Genomic DNA, 25,411 nt, shown 5'->3' on the forward strand with positions numbered 1-25,411 from the left:
AAGAACAGTTACAGAGATCGACAGAAGTATCTGCACAGCACAAGCACTAAATCACATCCCCACCTCTAGATGCATGTGTTTAGAAGTGGAAAAAATTATCAATGTCCATTGTTTTATGAGAGTAACTGGAAAAAGACAGAGTCCACACTCAGTTGTGACCTACTAAGTACCTCTAAATCCACATCACAATTGGATTAAATTAACCGTAATGAGAATTACGTACATTGCCTCACCCTTCCACTGACAACTAAAAATAGAAGGCAGGTAAGATGTCACATAAATTCCTAGTCTAGACAAGAAATATGCAAAATAGCAAGAAACTGGTGCAGATAGGCCTAGGCTGCACATGATGAAAACAGTAGCAATCCTACAATGAGTAATTTATATTAGGTCAGCATCCTTGCAGAGCAGACAGAGGCGGATGGGCCATGTGCAGGGAAATGGGATAGTTACTGCATTGGTTTTACCTTCAGTGCAGAAAGCAGAATGGTCACAGCAAGCGCATTTTCACCACCAAAATACTGCAATTCAGGAGCAAATGGTTCATCTCACTATCCTGCCTTGGAATGCTCCAGAGATGATATATCATGTGTTATCAACCTTATCTGGACCACCCTGCCCCCACTTTCATCTCTGGTGTCTTCAGTCTGTTTTCTCAAGATCAGCCTCAGTATTAGTTTCTTGCCAGTTACCACAGCCATCTGGAACTCATTTCTGTCTCCTTAGAGTCTCATTTTGCTGTCAGGGGACTTAATCAAGCGCTGACATGTGCAGAATCTTTCTGCTCTGAAATTTTTTGCCTCACCTGTGTGAATTATTCTTCTAACAACTCACCTCTTCCAAAGCAAAGGAAATACATATGAATCCATTGCACAATTAACACTGCAAGAAACCACCACTCTTCCTCCATTGAATACAGCCACTTCTGTGAGTTGACAAGTGCAATACTTCACAACAGTTGGGAAATAAAACTATCCATGGTAATTTATGTCTTATGGCTTTAGGTCTACCTGAAGGACACACTCAGCTTTCATAAAACAGAATTAGCGTGACAAATCCCCACACATAAGAAAGCGGAGGTCCACCCACAGAGGCTTCAGTCTCATGCAGCTCTGCTGCTACTGCTGTGCAGCCTGTGGCACCTCATACCCCTGACAGGGACATTAGCGACCAAAGATTTGTTACACACTAGCTAGACTCAGAAAAAAGCAAAACAGTTTAGCAGAGGCTGAACAATTAAAAAGCTCCAGAGAGGAACATTCTTGGTGTCTCTCAGTATATTTGAGACAATGTCTGAAGCTTCTCGTGCTAGTGACTGCCTTTTACTCTGGCTTCTTCATTTGGTCCTTCTGTCAAGTTAATGTTGATGGGTTCAAACTGAACTGCTAACACAGCCAATATGTCAATAATATAATATTACACATGCAGGAATGCTATGAATGGTACCTTTTTGAAGGTACCATTTCATGCATTTGTCACAACAGGGTTTGGATCTGAGCAGCCTGGGAAGTGGCAGTAATATATGGTTCTCAGCCAAAATCTTCCACAGACAGAGGTGAGACTCACATGCCTGTACTGCTGCCAGGACACACATATCGTGAGTTCTAGGGTTGGAGTAGGTTATGAGGGATGATCATCTTGAAAAAAGTGTTCATTTGTTCTCTATGACCACTGTTAACTGCTGGCACGTCCAAGTGGTCTGTTGGGACTTAAGGCTCATTTAATGTCACTCAAAACCCAAGCTAACAAAGCTCACATAGGTCAAGACATCCAACTTCCTTGTAATAATTAAAATACCTTAATCCAGTGTCTACCTGTGAGGCTATTTAATTTTTTCAATGTTCATGGTTGCAATTTTATGAGATCTTTCCAGCACAAATGGCAGACCATTTCGGTGCTGGACCCTCGGGCATACAAAAGCCAATGTGGGTACTAACCAGCTTAGTCCAATTAAAGGACCCTAATGCAATGCTGGTAAGGCCCTGATTTGTTAGGCTTGACTACATTTCCAAAGAAGGAGCACAATTGGGTGGATTTGTTATCTAAAGCCTAAGCTCCAAGTCCTTAGTCATCCTTGCTAAAGCCTTCCTGAAACTGGCCATGGTTTGTGCTACCTCCACATCGCTGCAGTCCAACGTCACTATAATCTGCTCTTTAACATAGTATTAGAACTAGAGCCAAAGGACACAGCTGCTTTCGTCTGTGTAACACTCATTACAAGAGACTTAACGACAGCATAACAGCAAGGCTTCTATTCTCAGCCAATAGGCAGGAAACTGCGAGCCGGAAATGCATGCCATGAAAATTGGGCAGCAGTAGGCAAGCTGGATTAAGAGAAAAGGGGAGAGTAGGTCTGGGGTACTCAGCAGAATCTTTCTGTCTTCTTATTCTATACTTTTTTGTATACTTTTCACAAAACAATCCCATACATTTTTCTACAAACAGTTCAGAATGAACTGCGCTGCAAAGTACCTAAGCAAAACAGTCTGCGTTTTCTGTTCAAAGAACAATGTATGCTTGCACGTGTTTCACAATCTTTCCTCACACAGGGCTTAAAATAATGCTAATATTACAGATCGGATGTGTGCTATGATGGCCAATATCACAGACAGAAGCTGGTAAGAATAAAGGCATTCCTATCTCCTGCCATACGCACATATTATACCTGCTTCAGAGGAGAGCGCCTCACCCTCTCTCCTTACAGTTCTGGAACCTCACCACTGAATACAAATCTACTTCTCTGAATTGAACGATGCAAGCTAACAGCATCAACATCTTCTGATTTTTTCCCCCAGCTTCATCGTCTGAGCATTACTAGGCACATAAACAAAGGAGCCCATACTACAACAATGGCTGCAGAATTAGAACTTGGGAAGATGAGCTGGTTAAGAAACAAACTTCCAGTTCCACTCAAAAACAGTGTGCAAAAAATGACTGCTTCAGTACACTCTTCGTCTCACAATCACTGCTGAAAAGTGTCAGGTATATTTTTAAAAAGGTCAGGTTTTGGAATTTAAAGCCTACAGACTCACAGGCCAATTCTGTAAATGGAAAAGTTCAAATACACTTTGGTGATGTAATGCTTGAGGGTTCTCCAGGATCCAATCTCTAACTTAAAATTGGCTTTTTCCTGTATTAGCCAAAGTTATTGCCCTCAACAAGCATTGTCACCACTTTCTGGCCACTAGATGTCCCTTCTGCACTGTACAAATTCAAGCAAAAGCCATTGTGTGAAAACAGGAGAACTGAAGAGAAATTCATGTGTCACCAGCGCTGCCAAATCAATGCAACTAGACACATCCTTAAATGCTGTAGCACTGTGCCAAGCAGCGCACTGAACACTATGAGACCTGTTGCAACATCCACATATCAGAAGAGCCAAGGAAGAGTTTTATTTGTGAGTCAAAATTTTAAAGTTGCTATTAAAATTTGGCAAAATCACACAAAATTACAGTCTCAATACATCCTAATTGCACTTTTTAGACACTATATAGTTTTCTATCACTGCTAATCAGAACTGATGGCAAATAAATCATGCTGCCTGATAAGAGTATTGAACAAGTGACAATGGTAAGTCCTAGGTAGTGGCGATGAAACACAGTCAGTATGACAAGAAATAGCAGAAAGGTTGTTATTTCTTGCTATGCAGTAACTCCATAGAGCAGTGTAATGGGTGGTCAGAGTTCTGACCCAGTCTCAGTTTCCTGGAGCACAATAATCAATTTCAGATAAAACTGTAGTGTTGAGGAAGAAGCGGGTTGGCAGTCCCATAGGACAGAGGCAGAATGAACTTTTATTTATGCGAATTTCATAGGAAATATCTGTGGGTTAAGACTGAATATAGCATACATATCCAACGTGCAGGTTTGGGGTCAAGTCTTCCCATACCTGCAGCTCTCAAGCCTGGCCATCAGGCGCCATCCTGTGGCGATGGCCTCTCACTCCTGTGATGCACCAGCGACCGGGCTCAAACGCAGATTTATGTCAGTCACACAGCTACAAACAGCAAACAAAACCTCAGTGAAATCCTGCCTTAACCGAGAAACTGGGACAACACCAGGTACTCTTAAAAGAATATCACTTCTACAGAGAAATGACATCTTAAGCCGAACTTTTTCTAATCAGTATCACCAGCAATTTCTCAGAAGACTCCTGTGAACCAAGGGAGGTCTGGGGTTAGGATTTGATGGGACAAAATTGAAGCAGACTTGCCTGAAGTCTGAAATCACCTACTCTGCCTTGCAATATTGGCTGCTTGGGCAGACATCTTCATTACATTCCTAATTCCAAAAAAGAACAAATTGTAAGAACCATAAGAAGAACACCCAATACATGCATAGTACCTATAGCTTCCTCTTCAACATATGAGCCCACTCACAACATACGCAGACTAGGCCATAGTAAAGATGGGGCCATACTTCTTCAAAGTTATCTCTAAGGGAAGTTACAGAAGTCAGGCTCTAACCATGTATGTACCCTTTGATCTATGTGAGACCCTGCTGGAGTGCTGCAGGTCAAGTTTAAGCCCCTTTGATCCTCTTCCACTGCCTACAGCTGCCTTGGTGGAGGTGAATCCCTTCCAAAGGGCCTCTTTTGGCAGATGGGAAGATGAGAATGTTGATCAGCTAACAGTGTAAAAAAGCTCTCAGCAAGGTTTTCTGCAGTAAAATGTTATAGCAGGAAGAAGGAGGTGTCCAATACATTGCTTGGATCTAAGAGCGTTTTGAAGTTGTGTTGACATCGAGAGGGCTTTTTGCCGCTGGTTTTGTCAAAACAATGCAACACGCTTGTCAATACCCCTTTTCCCTACGACTATCGCTGCTTAGAGGGAGCCTCTCACGCCACCGGAGGGCAGTGCTGGGCAGCGTTCTGATCTACCAGCCGAAAAACGGCTTCGAAAGGCAACCTTCTGAATTAGCATATGTTTGTTGCAAATGTCTGTATTACTGGCAACCCTGGAGTCACGCTGGTGCCTAGGGCACTTACCAGGCTTCAGGGGAAAAGCTAAATGCTCAGCCAGAACCAAAGGAACCTACAATCAGAGCCAAAGTAAGGGAGCTATGCCCTGCAGCAGAGCCTGGGTGAAAGGAACCTTGTAATGCAAAAGTTTGTGCTCTGGGAAGGCCAAACACAGGGGTGGGGAAGAGGAAATGCTGGAAAAGCCCCCAGCTGGACCTGAAAAACAAACACATCTAGCTGTGCTATGTGAGCTGTGTTCTGAAGCAGAGTCTAGCTTCAAAGTCCTGCATACGACATCTATCTCTGCCATGGAAATGAGTCCTTTGAATAGTGCATAAAAGCAGCAAACTCTGCCTCATTTTCCTTCTAGATGTAATCTCTGTAGTCTCTCACAGACTTCATGCACACAGTCTGCTCTGCAATGAGGCCTCTGGGAAAAACTGGACATTCTTACCACAGCAGGTGGCAGGAAATAAAATGGATGCAGACCGTGGATGTGCCAAATGTTGAGCAATGAGTAATTTTCTCCAAGAAGCCAAAGATGTGGGGCTCGCTTTTGTGCATTTGCACCTTAATGAACATTCCATTCAAGAAATACTCCTATTACCTCCAAATCTAATCCAGGTAATTAAACGGAGACATTTGTCAATATGAAGGCAAGGGACAATTCTACAGAAAGAGCCCTGTATTCAATTTCCTGACTCACAAGCTGGGGATATTGTCCAGCTATGTTCAATATCTTCGGCTTGCACGCTCCTGACTTCCTAGGCCATGTTTCACACCAGTGAAAGTATAACCACTGACTGTGCCACAGTGACAAAGAGTAGCAAACATCTCCAAAGTTAACTTCTGTTCTAAGAATATGTCACAGACTGAAGTTGCCACATGAGTTTGTTTTCTTCACAGATACCCCAGAATAATGGCCTTACCTACACTGGGAGTATGAAAGTTGCTGGATCTGCTGTTACATGGATAAGAGGGTCTGGCAGCCTTGCAAGGATTACTGCAGCACACCCTGGCATGTCGGCAGACATTTCATTTTGCTGAGATGCTAAATCCTGGTGTTTCCATCACCATCCATTTGTCAGACAGCTTAACAAACCTTTAAGAATGACAAATACAGATATTTACATAATTGTTAACAGCTTTCAAGCTTGTTCTTATAGTCTTTAAATGGTGCTTCATCCCAATGTCAATAATGCTGAATTTGTTTCATAATTAGGACTTGAATAATTAACTTGTCATGACACTGGCAACAATTCTTCCAGACCTGTTCTGTATGTGTAGGCTCCTCTTTAAGAGAAGAAAATATGATGTAAGTCAGCAATTTTAACTTAATAAGCATATATACTTGTGCTCCTGACTGTTTCCTCCTGGCACAGAAAGGTTTTGATGATGACCAACTACATTACTACTCCTTTGGCAGCACTAATGTTAGATCACAACAATCTGAGCTGAGAGACAATCCCACATTTAGTTAATACTCTATTAGTACTGCTGCACTACTGCAAACTGAAATCAAGGACTAGGAACCTATACAATTAGATGTTGTGGAAACATACATTCCCTGCTGAAGCCAGCTCAAAATTGGTTATAAATACAACAGGTGAATTATACCAATATACTAAGTATTTTCCCAACTTCAGAATAGTGAAGGTTTATGAGTCATCAGTTACAGGTCTTAAGATATCAGTAATCTCAAATCAAACTTTATTTCAAAGACATGGTAAAAAAAAACCAAAAAAAACCCCCAACCAAACTGAAAAGATATGCCCACCTTAATTCTATGATTCTTGCAGACTTAAATCAGGCCTAACACCCTCAAATCCGCTTCTGAAAAATATACTCATTTGCTTCTAACTGCATAACTGGACCAGAGACAAGGGTAGGCAGAGATTTTCAGGGCTTCAGCACTCCTCTCTGCCCTGAGGGAAGCTCTAGTTTGTTCCACTTCTCTTGGGAAGCATGGTTTATGCACATTTTCTATTTTATGTCTTGCAACAGCAGGCAAATCAAGCTCCTGCTGAGTTTCTGAGAAAGGTGATATTGATCTGCAACACAAGTGTCTGAATCTTTAGCTCTGCTAACTGGTGAGCTGAATGTGCACGGGAGTTCATCAATATGTCTGAAACAAAATCTGCTCGATGGTCTCTGAAAAAAAGAAAAATGAAGCTTTTATAACATGCTGAATTAAAACACAGTCTATAATCTTGATTTATAATCAAGAAGTCCAACTATGATGTAACCAACTTTCATAGAGACAATATATCACATTGCACAAGGTCAATATGGCTTTCTTGCTACAATGGGCAAAGCAGATGTGATACCCAAGTCTGTCTGTGAATTATATCAGTTGTGATGACAACACACTGAATCAGCAGGAATGGTGCAGTTCTAGGTGTTTGACTAAGCACTTTACTATACAGAGCATTTTTAAGCTGAGGGCCTCTGTTGCTCATGCTGGAATTCCAGAGCAACCAGTCCTGTGACTGCATTGCCAAAGCCCTCAGGTGTTGGCAGGGGAAGCAGCAGCAGCAAAGTCCGAAGCAGAAGAGTCTGTATACACACAAGCACTCAAAAACTCACAGTAGAAAGTGACCTCAGCAGATTGAAACAAACGCATGGGGAACTGTTTTAAAGTTTTCCAACCTACTTCTGACCACAATCACAGGAATAGAGCACTGGTAAATCCCGATAAAAGCACAATGGTAGCTTAATGAGGATTACCATTGTTTCAATAAGAGCAAGAATAAGCACCAAAGCATCTCTCTCTGATGAGACACATAAGACTTCTTAGGAGCTAATATACAAAATATTCAAGTGGATGGATCTAGAAACTTCCCAAAAACTATGGGAAGAAACATGGAAAGAATTCTAATACTTTAAATCAGATCTCTAATGCCAGTCCAGCTTTGCCATTCACCAATTATACATATCATTTCTGGAAAGAAACATGATAATTGACAGCTTATTGGAACACTATCCATTTTATCCCTTAGAAACTCCACTGCAACTAAATCAACCTTATATATGCCCCAGGAAGAAGTGCAGCATCTTATATCTTTAAAGATGTTTTCCATGCCAAGGCCAGTTTGTCAGCATCATTTATTATGCTTGAATACTTTATGAGGAAGAAGTCACAAACTTGACATTTAATGCTCATTTGATTTGGGAGTGACTGAATACGCCAGCCTAGCTATACTACCTGGGGAAATGATGAATCTTTCTGCTTCCAACTCAGCTTTAGGTATCCTCTTTCTATTACAGGACATGACTTCAGAAAAAATTTCCTTTCCTGTATCTGTGACCAGAAGACAAGCCAAAGCATAGATGGCTGAGCTTCCCGTAAAAGTAGAAGAGTTACAGAAATTTAATTTCACTCCATGGTGTATGAATTGATCTCTGGATCTTTAGCTTTGCTAACCTGTACGTTCAGTGAGCCACAGATGTTTCATGAGGACCTATCAGTGCTTTTCAAAAAAAATCTTTGGCTGAAGATTTAAACTCCATTTGATCCTAAAGCCTTTATAATGCATGACTCTGAACCAAGGGACTTTGCATATTTCTGCTAGTCTCACTTCCCAGGTCAGTATGGCAACTACTCTGGGGAAAATGGAATCCAAGAAGCAAGGAGAAAAATCTCTTTAGAAGTGTGTGTGTTGTGAGAAAATGACAAACCACTGTCACTTGTACTAGATAAGACTAAATGAAAGTTTCTTCAATTCCATTTCTACCTTGCTGTAAAGCTTGTTAAAACATAGGTTCCCTTTGCTTCTGCATATTCTTTGACTCAGGCCAGACAATGTAACATGGAGAGTAATCACTATACAGCACCCAGTATTTCTGAGATTGCACAGCTTCATTTCACTTAGGTAAAAAGTCAACTTGCAATACTATCAACTCTATGGGCTGTTATAAAACTTTCTCTTACAACCTGAGGAATCATACAGCCATTTCCGTGAAATCTTGAATGAGCTAAGGATTGCTTTGCATTTTTCTTTGTTCAAGTCAAGCCTAAGTAGCCTTCAAGAGTACACACCACATGTGAATGATCCAGCACCTCTTATCACAGCCACCAACTTTCAGGAGTACATGAATGAGAACAAAACCAACCAAAACACACAGGAGAAAGCCAGGAATGCCAACATACTGGTTTTCTATCTTGAAACAGTTTCTTCTCATTCAGTAAGAGGTTATGTCCTTCAGACATGATTTTAAAATAGTGAATCCACTCCTGGCTATTAACTTTAACATTGATATATACTGAACTCCAATTTCCTTTTTTATTTCCTCTCAGTAATGTAACCCTATTGGCAATTTCTGTTAAAATCATAAAGCTGACACTTTGTATTCCCACCACCAAATATCCACTGGAGTTAACACTGAAGTCAAAGCCGCACTTCATCCTCTTTCCATGACTTTAAAGCTCCGAATCCTCCATTAACTTAGCCAGTAAGGACAGTGATTTGCTGATTCTGCCCAGCACAGGACTTGATCTCGTCTTTTTCTATTGCTTTACAGAAACGGTACTTCAATTACAAGCATATCCTTGTGGGCTGATAGAATCTCACTGTTAGGTCAGAACAGGTTCCTACAATTTAGGAACCAAATAACTTATTTGGGCAATAACACACAGGAATTGCCATGGCAGCACTGGACACAATGCTTCCCAATTTATTCATCCATCTTCAGCTGAAACTGAGCTTCCAGGGGTGAAATAAGGTCAAAACAAAGTAAAGAGTGAAATGGAATCTGTCTGACAATAAGCCAGGTGTCAGGCACCCAATCCACAGAGCCTGACCAAGGACAAAACGGTCATTCTCTGTGAGCTGTGGTGGGATGTTGGGAATTTTGAGCAGATGTTAATAGGATGAATACATGCTAGTCGTACAGTCTCAGAATTATAATGCCTCTGCATACCAAAAGCATATTGATCTCCTGAAGTGCATAGTCAGAACATCTAATGGCTCTAGAGAGAGCAGGGAAACACTCAAAAGGGGAGAAAGAAAAAAAAAAAAAAAGAGAAAGAGAAGATGCTTTAGACTTGAGTTTTATCAGTTAAAAAAGCCTTGGGGCACACAGGGAATGTTAAAATGCTACTGCACAGACACATACTGAGGGATGCCAAGAATACACACTTTGTGAATAGGAATGGAAGAACCAATTTACAGAACTTGTATGATTATAACATTACAAGCCTCGACCACTTCTTCTAGGTAGAATATTAGAATCAGGAAGAAGCTAAAGAGGAAAACAAATCCTTACTGCACTGTCCTGGTGGATCAGAACTGTGGGAAAAGAAAAGCTAACACCAGTGATGCAGAGAAAGCAGCTACTGTTCAAAAGAAATTCAAAAGCAAATTCTTTGTATTTTAATGAGCTTAGCTGTTATTAGTAATGCAGATCAGGGCTTTGTTCTAAAAGGAAATCTCATATCTAACCTGCAGTGTCTTTTTCAAGTGCAAGACATTTGAAAGCTCCTTTTTAAACAAGGGCAGTGTAACAGGGAAATTAAATTCATTCTCTTTCCTTTGATATCTATTTAGTTCAACGCTACACACACCGTCAAAAGCAAAACATTATCCTCCACTCTGCACTAGAGGGCCAAGCAGTCCAATGGCACAGACTCTCTGCTCCATGGTTCTCATCCAGTGTTTTCACCATCTCACAAAAGCATGTAGTTCTTTGAAGGAAGACAAGACTCCAGGACAACAGGACTGCAAATTGTCAACTTGTTCAGAGGTGTTTTTCATTTTTTATGAGCTGCAAATCAGACTAAGCTACACTAACAGAAGATCCTTGTATGGTTCACTCTCAGCAGTGCCACCATAGGAGCATATCATAATTCTGTGAACTCTGGTCAATAGTATTATATATCCACTGAACCACTAAGGACTTTAAGCAAACACATTGAAGAGATGAGAAAAGATTCCAGTTGTCCTGAGCTTCCCACTCTCTTACCACAAAACCACACTCTCACGTCAAATGGGGAATGAAACTCAGGAGACATTTTAATCCTACACCCCTGCTCTAATTAATAATCCTACTTTATCAATATTTGATGGAGCTGTTATTGTGTCTCCTCTGACCATTACACTTTTCATATAATGCTCTGAATTACACTGCTCTATAGCAATGTAATAGCAATGTACTCCCTTTCAAGGTAATACAGATAGAAAACATGGCACCTCCTTTCCTAACACAGTGCCTTTCCAGAAGGCCCTGCCTATGAGATTGGCAGATACAGCATATGCGACTGGGTGACAATTTATGCAAAAAGATATACTGACTCAGTCTAAACGACCCCTCCCCTTTGTGGCCCACTGTACCACCATCATATGAAAAAGAAAATATATTCACATCCAGAAAACCAAATCAAAACATTATCTAATGTTGAGCACAACAGTCATTATGTATACTGGCATGGAGAATCACAGCTAATAAGGGACAAAGCATTTCTAACAAGAAAAATTTATACTTTTCTGCAAACTGAAGTTTTGAGGATGAGGATGTAGGCTACCCTGTGTTAAACATAACAGAAATACCTGTCCCTTGCCACAAACCCTTTATTCATGTCGCACAGCCTCACTTAGATGAGTACATGATTAGGTATGCTGTTGTGGTTGCATTTCCACAGGGTTAGAGGTTACTGCCACTACCCAATTACTCATCAGCACAGTTCCACAAGAGAGTACTCCCCCTCTGCTTTGCATGCGTAACTGCAAATGCAATAACTCCCAAACCAGATGTTGTTAACATGATCAAGAATATCAACTCAGCAATTGCAAGTGCTTAAATTAATGTGAGTTGCTTAGCTAAAAGGCAGCTCAAGAACAATTACATGCAGCTACAGGAAAAATAAAAACATTCCACACTCCACATCACACTCTTTAAGGATCCTCTTTGGAAAACAGAATAAATACTCAAAATTCTCCATCAGTGCAGAATCATTAGGATTAGTCCTTGCTGCTGAAGAATTGAGATACAGGGAAAGGCGGTACAAATTCAGGGATATAGAGAGGGCTTCTTCTGAACATTCTTCAGTCTCTCAGTTTCTGAATACTGTACCTTTCATCTGCAAGGGATCTTATTTAAAACAAACATGAAAAGTAAAAGTAAACCAAACATTTAAGAGAAAAACAATCTGCTGACAGAAGAGAAGCACTCAGCCTGGGCATTTTCTCAGTGTTAACCAGCTTGTTTCTCTACAGGACAACTGTCCCAAAGCAGAAGTAGAGGCCGAAGTATGGCAACATACCAGGAGGCTTACGCTTTCTTGTCAGATTGCACATGTCCCCAATTCCAGGCTTTTACTGCATTAGACAATGCTGGTATCATAACATGCAAGTATCAGTTCATGGAGAAATACAATAAGGGAGCAGAGAAGCAGATGAATTCATCCCAGTTCGAAGGCTAGGCAATAGTGGCTTCCCTGCCTGAAAAGCAACATCACAGCACTTACTGTTTACAGGGAAAAAAAACAGAGGAAAGAAGTACTTAGAGTCATCCCCAACCTTCAGTCACTAAAGATTAATCATAGAAGCATGGCACTCTTCTTCCCTAGCTCTCTAATGCAGTATCAGGATAAAGACTACAATTCGGTCTCCCAATAGTGAAAGGGAAAAGAAAAGAAAGCAGTGGGGATGAAGGGAAAAGAAACCAGTCAAAAGCAGGTTTGGGACTCCATATAGTTAGATATTTATTTATTTGTGTGTGTGTGAGGAAGCCAAGCCAGTTCTTCTGTTTAGAGTGTACAAACCTGTAATTTCAGCATCTAAAAGTAAGCCCCTGAAGTTTCAAGCCCAGCCAGGATTGCTCACATTCTGCATGGAGTCCAGTGGAGACAAAATTTCTGTGGAGAGCAAGGGAAAGGGTGGAGGCGCACAGAAATCACATCAAAGAGGTTTTTTGCAGCTTCAGCTTGTGGAACATAAAGCAGAGATATTAACATAGGAAGATTAAAAGAAAAGTAACAAAGAAATTTTGAGCTATTCATGGGACAGCAGATAGCACTCAAAGTGCCAGAAGAAGCCAGAGAGATTGCTAGTTACCATGAGTCTTCTACACTTACCATCCAACTCAAAGCCCAGTGAAGTAATTAAAGATAGCTAGCAATTACAATAGGCTTTGGTTCAGGCCCACAGAGAGCATGCTGCTAGGAAGCTCAGTCCTTCCACATTTCAGCAGATTGTGATGACTGGAAGAGTGCTGAAGGTCAGAAAAGCTATGGAGAGAGTGAGCAAGTCCTGAATAGCATTTGTCCAATGAGTTAAAAACACTAGATGTTGCAAGCTTTGAGGAAACTTTTATGTCATCTTTTCTGTCTTTAGAGAGAAGGAAAGATGTGATTGCATTTTATTTTTTCACAGCAACGATACAAGCACAGAACAGCAAACAGAAGGAGGTGTCACAAGGAAAGTGTGAAAAAGAAAAAAAGAATAAAGTGAGAGTCCCTCTGCTGGAGATTATCATGCTGTGAAATCCTATTCGTAATGACCTGTCAGAAAAATGCCTCAATCACTACAGGTTGGGATAAGCAGTGGGATAAGGATAGGTACTTAACCTCAGAGACAGGAGGTCCCCAAGGATGGTCTGGTTATCCACACCATAAAGCAAGGCGAGTCACAGAGCTGGGCAGGCCGACAACTGTGTGCAGTACAACAGCAGCCTGTACACCAGAGCTATAGCTTGGTGTTGTAATCAACCTGGCATGATACTGTTTACAGGAGTATTCGTGTAAATTCTGAGTAGCGGAGCTCTTGAGAGGTGTCAAGTAACAGAGTAATGCTTTTGGTTGGTTGTTTCCACCCACAAGTGGGGGGGAGGGAAAGGTAGAAAGAACAGAAGAGAAAACATCCCATAGAGTGGAAGGCACTAAATGTTATCAACATATAATGAAAAAGGCTTAATGTGGACTATCAAAGACTATGTATCCCCATCACAAAACACAGTAGCAAGGTTTAACTGAGCAGTATGGATTTTGAAGGACACACTATTTTATCTATAAAAAGAAGGTCTGGAGATGTTACAATTTAGCCTTTTTTGCCAGGAGGTCCTTTATTAAACTTACTGTAAGTGGTAACTTGTTCAAGTAAAGAGGATCTTTCTGCCATGAGCTGTAAAAGGACATTAGTTTTCAATTCTGTTTTTGAAGGAAGTTTCAGATATTAATTTCTACTTCATGCTCAATGTAAGTTATGTTTTCTTCACAGTTCTGGTGCTCAGAGCTGAGAGAAGCAGCATTTTCCCGAATACCTTCCTGAATATCTGAACGGATCTTTATTAACACAACATTCTCGGAACAGATCTTCCCAATACTTCTCCATCCCATAACCCAGCAGCCATAACAAAACAAAGTATTTGGCAACACTGAATTGCTCAAAGAAATCCAAGACTTCTTTCTGTTCATAGGTCTCCCTCAGGGCCCTGAGTGTATTGCAATAGCACAGACAGTTGCTCTAAATAGCTTGTATCCAAACACTCTGCTTGATGGTGATTAAATATATAAAATGTTAGTCGTCCAACGTTTTAAACAAAAAGACCCAGGGCACCTAAGAAATGCTTTCCACATAGAGCTCATTATAGCACTGGAAATACTATCATGTGATCCAGTCACAAACTATTGCTCTAAAGAAAAGAAATCCAGAACAGAACAGTGAGAAAGTTCAAGATGTAAGACTAATTTTTTTTTCCCTTTTTATTCCATGTGTAAGCCAGTCTTTGTTGTAGACCTGTATGAGAAAACAGATGTTATACACACTTGTTTGCTGCACTGATATTATTCCTAGGAAGTGTGCTAGTCTAGGCAATTCAATGCAAAGTCTTTTTATTGTTACTGTGAGATCTGTATGCTTCAAGCTGAAAACAAGTTAGGGGTTTTTTTCCCTTTGAAAAGGCTATACTTTACAAAGATGTTGCTAACAAGAGGAATTGAATATCTGCAGAACACACTAATATATTCTAGTATCAACTGCAAATTAATTAGACTTTGTTTTATAGTTATACTTTTTTCTAATATAACACTAATCCTGACAATCAGTACTGATTAGCATTTGGTAGAGTTCTCAATAGTCTCTGGCTAATCAGGCTGTGGTCCCCAATGTTTCAACAAACTATAGAAAAAGGCAAAGCAAAAGCACAAACAAGGCAAACACCATCTCTTGCTCACCAAGTAATTTGAATATATGACAGTAAGCGTGGCTTTATAGTCCTGTAATTATGCATTGCACTTGAATTATGTCTGGAACACCAGGAAATCTGGTGGAAGGAAGCAGCACTGTGCAGTAGTATTTCCTAACATAGAATAAGGCATGAATGTGCCCTACAAGTTTGCTCCAGTTTATGGAATCCTGTAATTCCCAGAGAATCTGCACACCCAATCTCTGTGCAAGAAGCTGTCCCATGTGACTAAGGAGTACAGACTTTTTAAAGAAGTGGTAGTAGATAAACGATTAAACCTCTGAGACAGTTTTACAGGTTGGTCTGTCCTTATCCATTTCAATAGTCAGACACCAACAAGAAACATTCTTCCACCTCCACCCTGCCACCTCTTTAGACTAGGTCTGTACCTTGCACTGGACAAAATCCTGAACACTGCTCCCTGAAGCCAAGTTTCAAGTAGAGAACAGTAACTTTCAACTTCAGATACAGAGTCACACATGCAAGCTGACATTTGCTCTGTGCTGGGAAAACTTCTGAAACTCCAGGTCTACTTTTGCATAAAGAATATTTGTGCTTTTGTCTTTCCCTTAGGCACAATGACCTTCCCTTGAAACAGGGACAATGTTGGCCTGCTGATTAGCAGTGCAGCTTTGCAGTCAGATCTCCTCCGGATGGTGCCAACGATAGGCAGTGAAATCTAACTGCCACTTGGTGGCAGAGGTTAGATACCATAATTACATTTCTGGTTCCCAAGAATGCATCATGCATGCTTATTCTCTGCTCAAGGTGACTCTCAAGATTATTTCTTGCCTCCTCATTAATTACTATACATATTTATAGACAAATTACAGATTCAAACTTAAACAGTTATTCAATTAATCACTTTGAGTTCTAGTAGAATAAACAGTATCAAATCAATTCATTAGCTTGGGGGTTCACAATGATTTAACACATTCATTTTCTGTTTCCTCTCTGTGGTATCAGGTCTCACACGAGTTAAAACCTCAAACACCAGCAGCTATCTTTGTAACAGAAAGAGCATAAGAAGTTCTGAACCATCAAACTATTTGCTTCAACTCACAATGAACAGAAAATGGATTTGCTGCAATAATCAAATTAGGCTTCCTGCTACACCCCTCTTCCAAAGAGTTTGTGTCTAATCTTTAAGTCTTTAGCTGATAATTCAATTACTAGCTTATTGAGAGCAACTATAAACACTGTACACGTTACTTACTGTGATTTGGTTCGCAACATGAATAAACAATATTCTACAAACAGATGCTTCTGAATGTCTCCTTCATGAGACTTTGCTTATCATTCCACTTCTGAGGAAGGTGCATTATTTTATTCCTTCAAGATGCTCAATGGCTCTTATTCTATGGCCACAGCCTTCCATCCCATGAGAGTGGCAGCCCCATGACTTCAGCAGCTTTGCCCAACACAGGAGCAAGCTGCAAGGTCTAGCCCCCAGAAAAATCTTAAATCAAGCCAAGGGGACCTATGCAAATTTACATAATGCTCCCCTTTCTGTATCTATGCTCTCCACTTCTTGTTTCACAGTCTTTTGAGAAGCTTTATGACACTGTGAACCTCATAAATACACACAGCAATAACTATTCATTTGGTCTATAAATAAAGGGAACTGACAATTTCACATTTGCAGGACTTTTACTATAGGATTGAGCTGAACACTGTGAGCTAAGTTTATGCCTAACCTTGGGCATACAGACTCTTTCTGCTCCCTACAAATTTGGTACCCAGCCTTTACTTCTCTCTACCCAAGCCTCCAACTCCATAATGCCATTCAGAGTAAGTTACACACAAAATCGCAGAACATCACCGCTGACATGCTCCAAGCCAGAATGCTTCCAATTATATAACAGTAGTAAAGCAGGATTAGGAAAAAGCCTCTTTAAGGACAAGGAACTTTTATCAACTGTTTTTTTCTGACAGACTCTACAAGTTGAAGTTCAGGACAGAGTTTATGAACCACAGGCATTTAACCTCAGAAATAAGTATCACAAACCCTCCAAATAATGATAATTTCACCTAATAACAACTGTTTTGTCCACATAAGAAAACTCTAATCTAGAAACACTGACATTAATTAAAGATCATCTTAGTATAAACCATTTCATAAAACTTCAAATAACTGAAACTCATCTAGCCAATTTACCAGGTTAGCCTAGTTGGCTCCATGTCTACCAGCTGCATTTCATCAAATAGGAGTGCTCTATTTACAAAGTATACATTTATCCAAATATTTTGGACCTCTTCTGACACTCTACATGAACCACAGAGAGTAAGCATAAATACACCAAGATGTTTCAGTAGTGGTAACTTTCAGGATCTAGAATAATTACTACTGCTACTGAAGATGTATTAACTTTCCATGAAGAAACAAATATGGGTTAAAATCAGAGCAGGCAGTAACTGTGTAAGAGTGAAACCAACTATTTAACATAATTTACAAATTCCCAGCATAAGTAGTTACTGCAGAGACTGAATATACCATCTACCAAACTTAATTCAGAATTATATCACTTAGAATATTATTTTTTCATCCAGTACATTAATATTTTCCAAATCCAAGTAACAGCTGTTAGAATTCTGAAATCTCCATCTGCCTCTTATTTCAGTATAGGTGAGGAGTGATCATAACTGGTATCCCTTTATCATACCTAGACCTATTTATATTTGTTTCCCATTCCATATGCGTACTCCTCTATTTCCTGAAACTGTCTAGTTCTAGAATTGTACATTACATATTTGGTGCCTCAAGTACTGCATGAGTTAGAAAGTGCACCTTTCTCTTTTGCTTCATTATTGGGCACAAAGTCTGGAAAAATATGAATGTACAAATTCAATGTGATAAACCTGGGATTTGCCAAATTCCTACAAATCCTTCTTTTGGAAAAGTTCAGGTAAGAACAAAAACTTGCATGCAGGATTTCATAGGAAGCAAATGTTTTATAATTTTTATCAACTATTTGTATAGCTCTTAGCATCAGGGTATCCAGGCTCTTAAGTAATGATGACAACAGCATTGACCTTTGCATCCGTTCAAGGATCTCATCTGAAACCAGGACACATTCATGCAGTTTGGACCATTTCCTTTATTCAAACCCTGTAGACTCTTCTGCTTTTCAAGTATTTAAGCACTTAAGCTTTGCTAATGCATTTTTTATTTGTAGTTTTCACATGTTTTTGCTCGACTAGACACACGAAGCATGCTACATGGCTTTAAAAAAAGCATGTAAATATCCTTAGAGTGGCTCAACTAGAATAGCGTAACAGCCAGCATGTGGCCCTGGAACAGAGGCCATGCTCATTGTAATGCTACCTGCTGAGCAAAGCCGCCAGCATTCAGAGCATTATAAAAAGGGCATTACTGTAACAATGACAAAGACAGTGAGCGCTGCTTGCATAGTGTGTAATGAGCAACACAGACCATGACATTTGGAGACTGACAGTTTTGGTTTGTTTGTTGTTGGGGTTTTTTAACCCCAAATTTCCATCACTTTTCAAATAATAAAGTGCCTGAATTAATCAGAGTCTCAGTTCTGAGAAAGAAGCATTTATGATTTCAAGCCCTTTTGCAAAAAACACACATGGATGCCTTTCAAGGCCAGCACGACAAGCCTTCTGCAAAGAAAGAAATTTGAGAAGATCACACTATACTTGCTTAGAAATCATTTTGCCTTTACAAGATCTGAACTATAATTAGAATGCTGATGCCCTGTTATAATAGAGACAGAAGTAGAATTAAAAAGAGAGAACAGAACGATTTTCAGCATACAGCACTACTCACAAACTGAAGGAACAGGTCACGAGGGACAAACTTCTGGTACCAGTTCTTTCCAAGTTTCAGATTTCTGCAGAAGCAAAATAAAAGATCTGCCAAATAAAAACATTTATGAATGTAAAAAAACCCCCCAGAACATCCCATGCTATGTACTTCTACTCTTCCCCTTTAAATTTTCCACAGAACACTGTTTTTGTAGCTGCCAATTCTGTGACCTTGCTGGAAGTCACCAAGCCAGAGATCAATTAGTGAGTACAGAATAGAGAAGCAGCGTTGACTGCATTCTGCCTGTCCCTTGGGAAGAGCAGCTGTGCTTCGGGGTACAAGCAGCATAAGCCTGGAAGATTGTTATCCAGAGGGAGTGCTGATACGCAGGTTGGTTACTAACTGCAAGATGCACAATGCAGCAGAACTGAAAGGAAACAGGAAAACATGCTTTTTCCTTTGACTCGCACATTTAAAATTTTCCAATAATTCAAAAACACTTTAATTTTGCACACAATGAAACCTTTTTACACTAAAGTGTATCTACAACAAATACACCATGCTGGCTTCAAACATATAAACTATGAATGTTCGTTAGTACTCTTCTGACTGAAGTGCCCCATAGGAAACTATCCTTTAACATACTCTTCACATACCCTATTTAATCACTTGTCAAAGTTGGGAAAGTTTGTCTGTAAAGACTAATTGGGAATATGCAAAATAAATTAATAAATAAATTGCTTTTATTAGCAAAGGAAGGGAAACATCATCAGTAACATTTAAGCATGATCAAAACACCTACCATCTTCAACATACCTTAGAAAAGCACGTTTCTTTTCTTTGAAAGGGAAATGCAGTACAGAGGGTAGAATTCCTTAAAGGAGGAAAAAAAAAACCCAAACAACAAACTAAAAACCAAAAATAGAAACTAGTTTGTACCAGCAGTAATGAAGTCTTGAAACTAGGTAGATCATTATTCTTCTCTGTGACATGGACTGGTTTGGAATATGTTATCCAAAGAGGTACAGCAAGCATTTTTAAGCAAACTCCATAACCCTCAGTAGATCACCACTATCCCCCATTTCATAGACAGGATGAACCAAAACACAGAACTTGGAGACTTTACTTGTGTTACAAACCAAACTACAGTGACAAAGAAGGATAATAGCCCCAGTACTTTAACTTCCAGTTCCATATCTGAACTACCACACAAGCTACCAGAGAGGACAGTGTCCTTCCTTCCTGACACCTCCAGAGAAGCAGCAATGTCTACCCTCTACTGTCCCCAATGATGCACAGCTGTTTCCAATCCACTTCAGACACAGTTCTTGCACACGCTGCAATCTCTATCTTCTCTTTCACAGGGAAGACTAACATAGAGAATTTGGAATTACAATAGTTAGGTGCCGTCTCTGCATCTACCAAAAGCTACTGCTACGCAATTTGTCTGGCTTGTGCTTCTATGCCAAAGTAAAAGGCAAATCAAAACATAAGAGACTTGTCCATTAGATGACATGATGTAAACAGAATTTCAGAAGAAAGTCTCCCCCCAAGAGACATCAGGAGCACTTATTTATATACTTCAGCCCCATTCCCAGTGACCCTCATGGTGTTTAGAAACAAAACAAATTAGCCACTTGTCTCTTGTCAATGAAAGAGGACCTATTTGCAAGTCAGCAGGAACATCCCAATGCTCAGTCTCAGTAAAATTGTTTCACAGCACCTTATTAGAGATTTGATGGGGGTCACACAGCACTATCTGCAAAAGCTGACTGATGACATAAAACACAGAAGACTTTGGAACATGGAACAAGAAAATTTCAAAGGTCAGCCCCACAGAACCACATATATTAAGGGTTTTTTAATTTTAAATATGAGCATTTTAAGTGCTATCCTGAAAAACTTATCAGCAAACATAATGAATGATGATGATCACATGTTAATTCTCAATGCTACAACACCTCTGCATGTACTAAATTTCACAGTCATCTTGTTATCTTTCTCCTGTGACTACACTAGCACTCCAGGAATGGAAAGCCAAGGACAGTGACTCAGACCTCTGTGGTTCCTAGCAAAGGGCCCTAACTGCTGAATGTCTTTAGAACATAATTATGGGACTTTACCCTAGGAAGATTCAACTGCTGACTGACATATAGCTGTGTTCTCAGCACTGCATGAATCCAGCTCTTTAGTATTTAAATCAGTACATAAATATTTCACATAGAACTTAGCCTAAAATAAGCCACCTGCCTGGTTACTACAATGTTACAACAGTCTGTCTGCTTGCCTTAATTTGCAGCCAACTATAATGCTATTTGTGTGATACACTATTCCGTAAGGCCTCCCAGAAGAAACCTGAGAGATCAATAGTCCTTAAATAAGTAATTAGAAGAGCTGAAATCATTTAGGTCATCAAACAGCAAGTGGGATAAAAAGTCATAGCTCTGAACACCTGCATTTAATAGAATTTTTACATTTATTTGTTGAGTTAAATGATAGAAAGGCTGCACACCAAAGCATAAGAAGCAGAACTGCTGAAAAGCAATCTGTAATAGGAAAGCAAAACAGGATAACAATACATACTTGCATTAAAATTATTTGGCAGGCTAATTAAAAAAACCCACCACAAGATACATTAACAGCCTTAAACTTCCCACTCCTAATGCAAGTGAATTTAGATCAAAAATTCAAAGGGAACCTTCTAATCTAAGGTATGAAGCAAAGACAACACACAGAATGAGGTATTTCTACACTCATAGAGGTGTTACACTAGACATGAGAAAATGTATGTAAAATAGACTCTCCCAAAAATACAGGTACATTTCTGTTCAAATGTCTCAGGTTTAATCTATGTTGTCACATTTACCCTACTCCAGCACAGTATACTGTCATACCCAGAGTAGGCACCTGTGCCCTGCCTTACCCCATTATAGAGACTGCTTGTTGCCTTACTTTAAAATCCTTTACTGTCTCTCCTCGAGGAGGCCTCCAACCTTCAGCTCCTTCAGTCTTGGCAGGGAGATCAGTCTTCTAGATTTTCAAACATTTCATTCATTCATTTCTAGATGCCTACTGACCCCTATGTATTACAGAATGGCTCCACCCTCCAGATCTGTATAGGCTCCTGCTTCCTTAAAATGGATTATGGGAATAAAGTTTGTTACCTTCCTTACCATATTTGGTTGAAAGACTCTCTAAATTATACCTGATCACAGTCTTCTGAAACCACCGACCTAATCTGACCATTTCAGACTTGCACTTGGGCAAGTAAACCCTGGAAGATTCTCTCCTAGTGTGTGGTCATCCAAGGATAACTATTCTACCAAACTCTTGGGCTGTCCAGGGGACCATCATTACAGATTGAGCTCAATTTTCCCTTAAAGGGGAAATCTGATATACTTTAAATTTGATAGGTACATAGACTGAAATAGTGCCTCATATGACACAGACATTCAAATCTTTCACAGTGTTTCAGCAGCACACGACTCATTTGCTAGTCATGACTTACTGAAATCTCCAGCTACTAAGTCTCCTACGTTTAGATAGTGTCTTGGCATATCAAAGTTTATGAAATTTTGCGGTACATGCCTAATGTCTGGAATATGACCTCTGTCTGTTGCAGATCTGTTTCCCATGTATCACTTTATATGACAATATTAGCTAGTTAAGCAGTAGCATAATGGGTACATGGAGTAAAGAGTCTCAAATATTGAAAGGTTACTTGTAGTTTATGCAATGTAAGGAACACAGCACACAATCACAAAAGAGATAAAACAGATTTCAAAGAGTAAGTCTTCTACTGTGATTCCGGTTAGAGGGACATGCCAGCACCTATTTGTCAGATCTAGGTTTTAGCATACTGGACCATGTCTGTTTGTTCTAGAATTTCAACTACTTTGAGACGAATAGACATCAGAATTAAAAACTGCTCTTGTGATGTTGTGATACTGGGTTTGGGTACCAATACATTCAGGAAACACTCACACCACTTTGAACAAGGTCAGTATTTTATCCCAAGATTGTGAACACTTTCCAAATACCACTGAATTCTGGCTGTAGTCTCACAAAATTTTTAATGAGGTTATAAAACTACTTCATTATAACCAATATTCTCATTATAGAAAGATTTTTAGACCAGATTTCTGACCACAGTTCAAAGCGTTTTATTTCTATCTAACAATTACTATTTTTCCCAAGAGTTCTGCACTTTCTGTTGATGAAAATGAATCTTGGTAAAGCTTTTTTTAAAAAAAGCTATTATTATTATGACTGTACTGCCAGCTGCACTCAGATAAACTCTGACTCAAGTTCTAGGCTTCAGGGTCATTGATAGACACTCAGCTAGTGCTTCCATCAAAAAAATACAGATCACCATAGATAAAACCAGATATGGGAAGGAGAAAACATGCAGTTAAAAAAAAAAAGAGAAAAAACCCAACAACACACCACTGAAAACAAAAACTTTTTGTACCAGAAACAGATTGAAAACAGAAAGAAAATTAGCATTTAGGAATAAAAAAGCCTATTCACTGTTGATGTTAAATACAACACCCGCAGAGATGGAAGCTGGGTTTATTTTTGATAGCAGCATAAACATTAAAGATAAGCCAAAAGCATTTAGAAAATACGGACACAGTACAAAGACTCATGTGATGAGAGATATTTTGCTTTTAATCTTGACCTGGAAAACCTCTTGTATGACAGAGCCTCTTTTCAGTGGAGTCACAGTCCTGCCTAGTTACTCTGCCTATTAGTGATAAAAAGGCCACCCAAGTTGTTTCTACTTTGGAATGATGGCAGGTTTTCAACCCTAAACTTCAAAGGAAAAGGAAAAAAACCACCCTAATAAATCTGTCTAAGGGCCTGCACTGAACTACTGTCTTCCCTTATCTGGTCCAGTCATACTCTTCCCTAAAACAACCACCCTTAAAACTGTATCATCGTTTTTCTAGAAAGGACGTTAATATTCCCCCAAATACTTATCTACTTGCCACTGATATATAAGAAAATATTTATCTCATATCGATATGAGATAAACATGCATTATATCCTATCCACACAATGGAAGAAACAGCTGATTACCAGATCGGTTCATCATGTCTGCAATCCCAGCAATACATAAGTGCTAACCACATCAACCACAATCATTGTGAGGATTAAGCAATCACAGGATCAAATCTCAAATGTGTATTGTAACGTATTAAGGCTGAAAACTGTGGATACCTCTGTGAAGTTCAATCCTAATTTGGATGTCTGTTCATTCAGTCCAGGCTTCTCTAGGGAGGACAGTTGCAAACCAACAGTCAGGAAGCTGCTGGCAACTTCACTTAGGCTAGTTCTAGCCAAACAAAGGAAGGAAGGGATGCAGAGACAGGGTCATACCAAAGGGATTGTAATGCTGAGTGCTGGTACGCTTTATGGCAATTCACTTGCTCATATAAGGAACACTCTGTACCATGACACTCAGCAAAGCTAAGACACATCAAATAAAAATGTGAAATCAAAAGATTAACAAGTACAGCAGCACATATTGAGATATGCACTCTTTTTTTTTTAACCTAGACCTTTGTTGGTTTTAATAATTGATATAAAGTAGCAAATGACTCACTAATTGCACTTCTAAATTGTAACCCAACCTGGAATCAATCACACATGGCATAACTTCTGTTCTTATTTGAAGCTAAATCCACCACAGTGTATGCAGTAGCCTCTCTAATAATTGCATTAGTAATAACTTGAAAGTATTTCCCACTTACTTGGTTCCAGTTCTGCTTGCTTTTCAAGCTGATCCTCATCCCTATCACTAAAAAGATCTCTGAAATGTTACCCCACAGAGCCTGCTCTGGGACTTGAAGAACACTGTGGTACATTTCATGGTGTGATTCCTCCTCTTCTAGTGTCTAATTTTCCTCCAGCACCATTTTACCTCCTTTGCTCCAGTTGAAAGTCAAACAATTATCATTCAGGATTGCACCAGATATTAGCAACTACTCTGTAAAACTCCTATGAGTTAGGTACACAAAGAACTGCCAGATTTATGCATGTCATCTTTTGTTTTGCAGCACAGATTCTAGATTTTTAAGTACCCTTTATGCTGGATAGTCATCTGCTTGATTCTCCCCCTTTTATGCCTGAGATATACCTTTTAAAAAAATGAATACAGATCTTGTAAGCATTTTTCAGAACAAAACTCTTTGGTACATTATGCCACAGACTAACCATCTAGTGGCTGTGGGCCAAACAAAAATGAAGGCAGAATGGAATGAAATTAAACAATAAAAGGATCAAGTATACGCAGAACAAGGTAAATTCTGACACCTGGGAACAACATGGGATACTCGAGGAACAGTGAGATGGCGTTCAAGAACTACCAAACATGAACTCAGTTAACTTCAGCAGGATCCTCCCTAGGAAACAGATACGTTAGAGCCCATGTTGAAGTAAAACTCAACAGTACTCACACTCCCAGCTATGTGGTGAGAACCCAGGCTTAAGCCACAT

At 39.6% G+C, this 25,411-nt stretch overlaps 1 protein-coding gene across 8 annotated transcripts in view; it reads right to left on the bottom strand.

Moving 5' to 3' along the window:
- Positions 1-25,411, bottom strand: part of CRB2 (crumbs cell polarity complex component 2) — a 73,766-nt gene that overhangs the window by 43,544 nt on the left and 4,811 nt on the right. For 2 of the 8 annotated variants that reach the window (XM_054848868.1, XM_054848870.1), the window contains exon 3: positions 5,889-6,061. The exons of 2 other annotated variants lie outside the window; for them this stretch is intronic. The gene's annotated coding sequence lies outside the window, so the exon portion shown is untranslated. Of the gene's footprint in view, positions 1-5,888; positions 6,062-18,931; positions 19,018-19,712; positions 19,785-25,411 lie in introns of all 8 variants that reach the window. 4 more of the 8 variants (XM_054848867.1, XM_054848866.1, XM_054848871.1 and 1 more) reach the window with 4 other exon arrangements.

This window comes from Grus americana, chromosome 20 (assembly GCF_028858705.1).
Source record: "Grus americana isolate bGruAme1 chromosome 20, bGruAme1.mat, whole genome shotgun sequence".
Lineage (NCBI taxonomy): Eukaryota > Metazoa > Chordata > Aves > Gruiformes > Gruidae > Grus > Grus americana.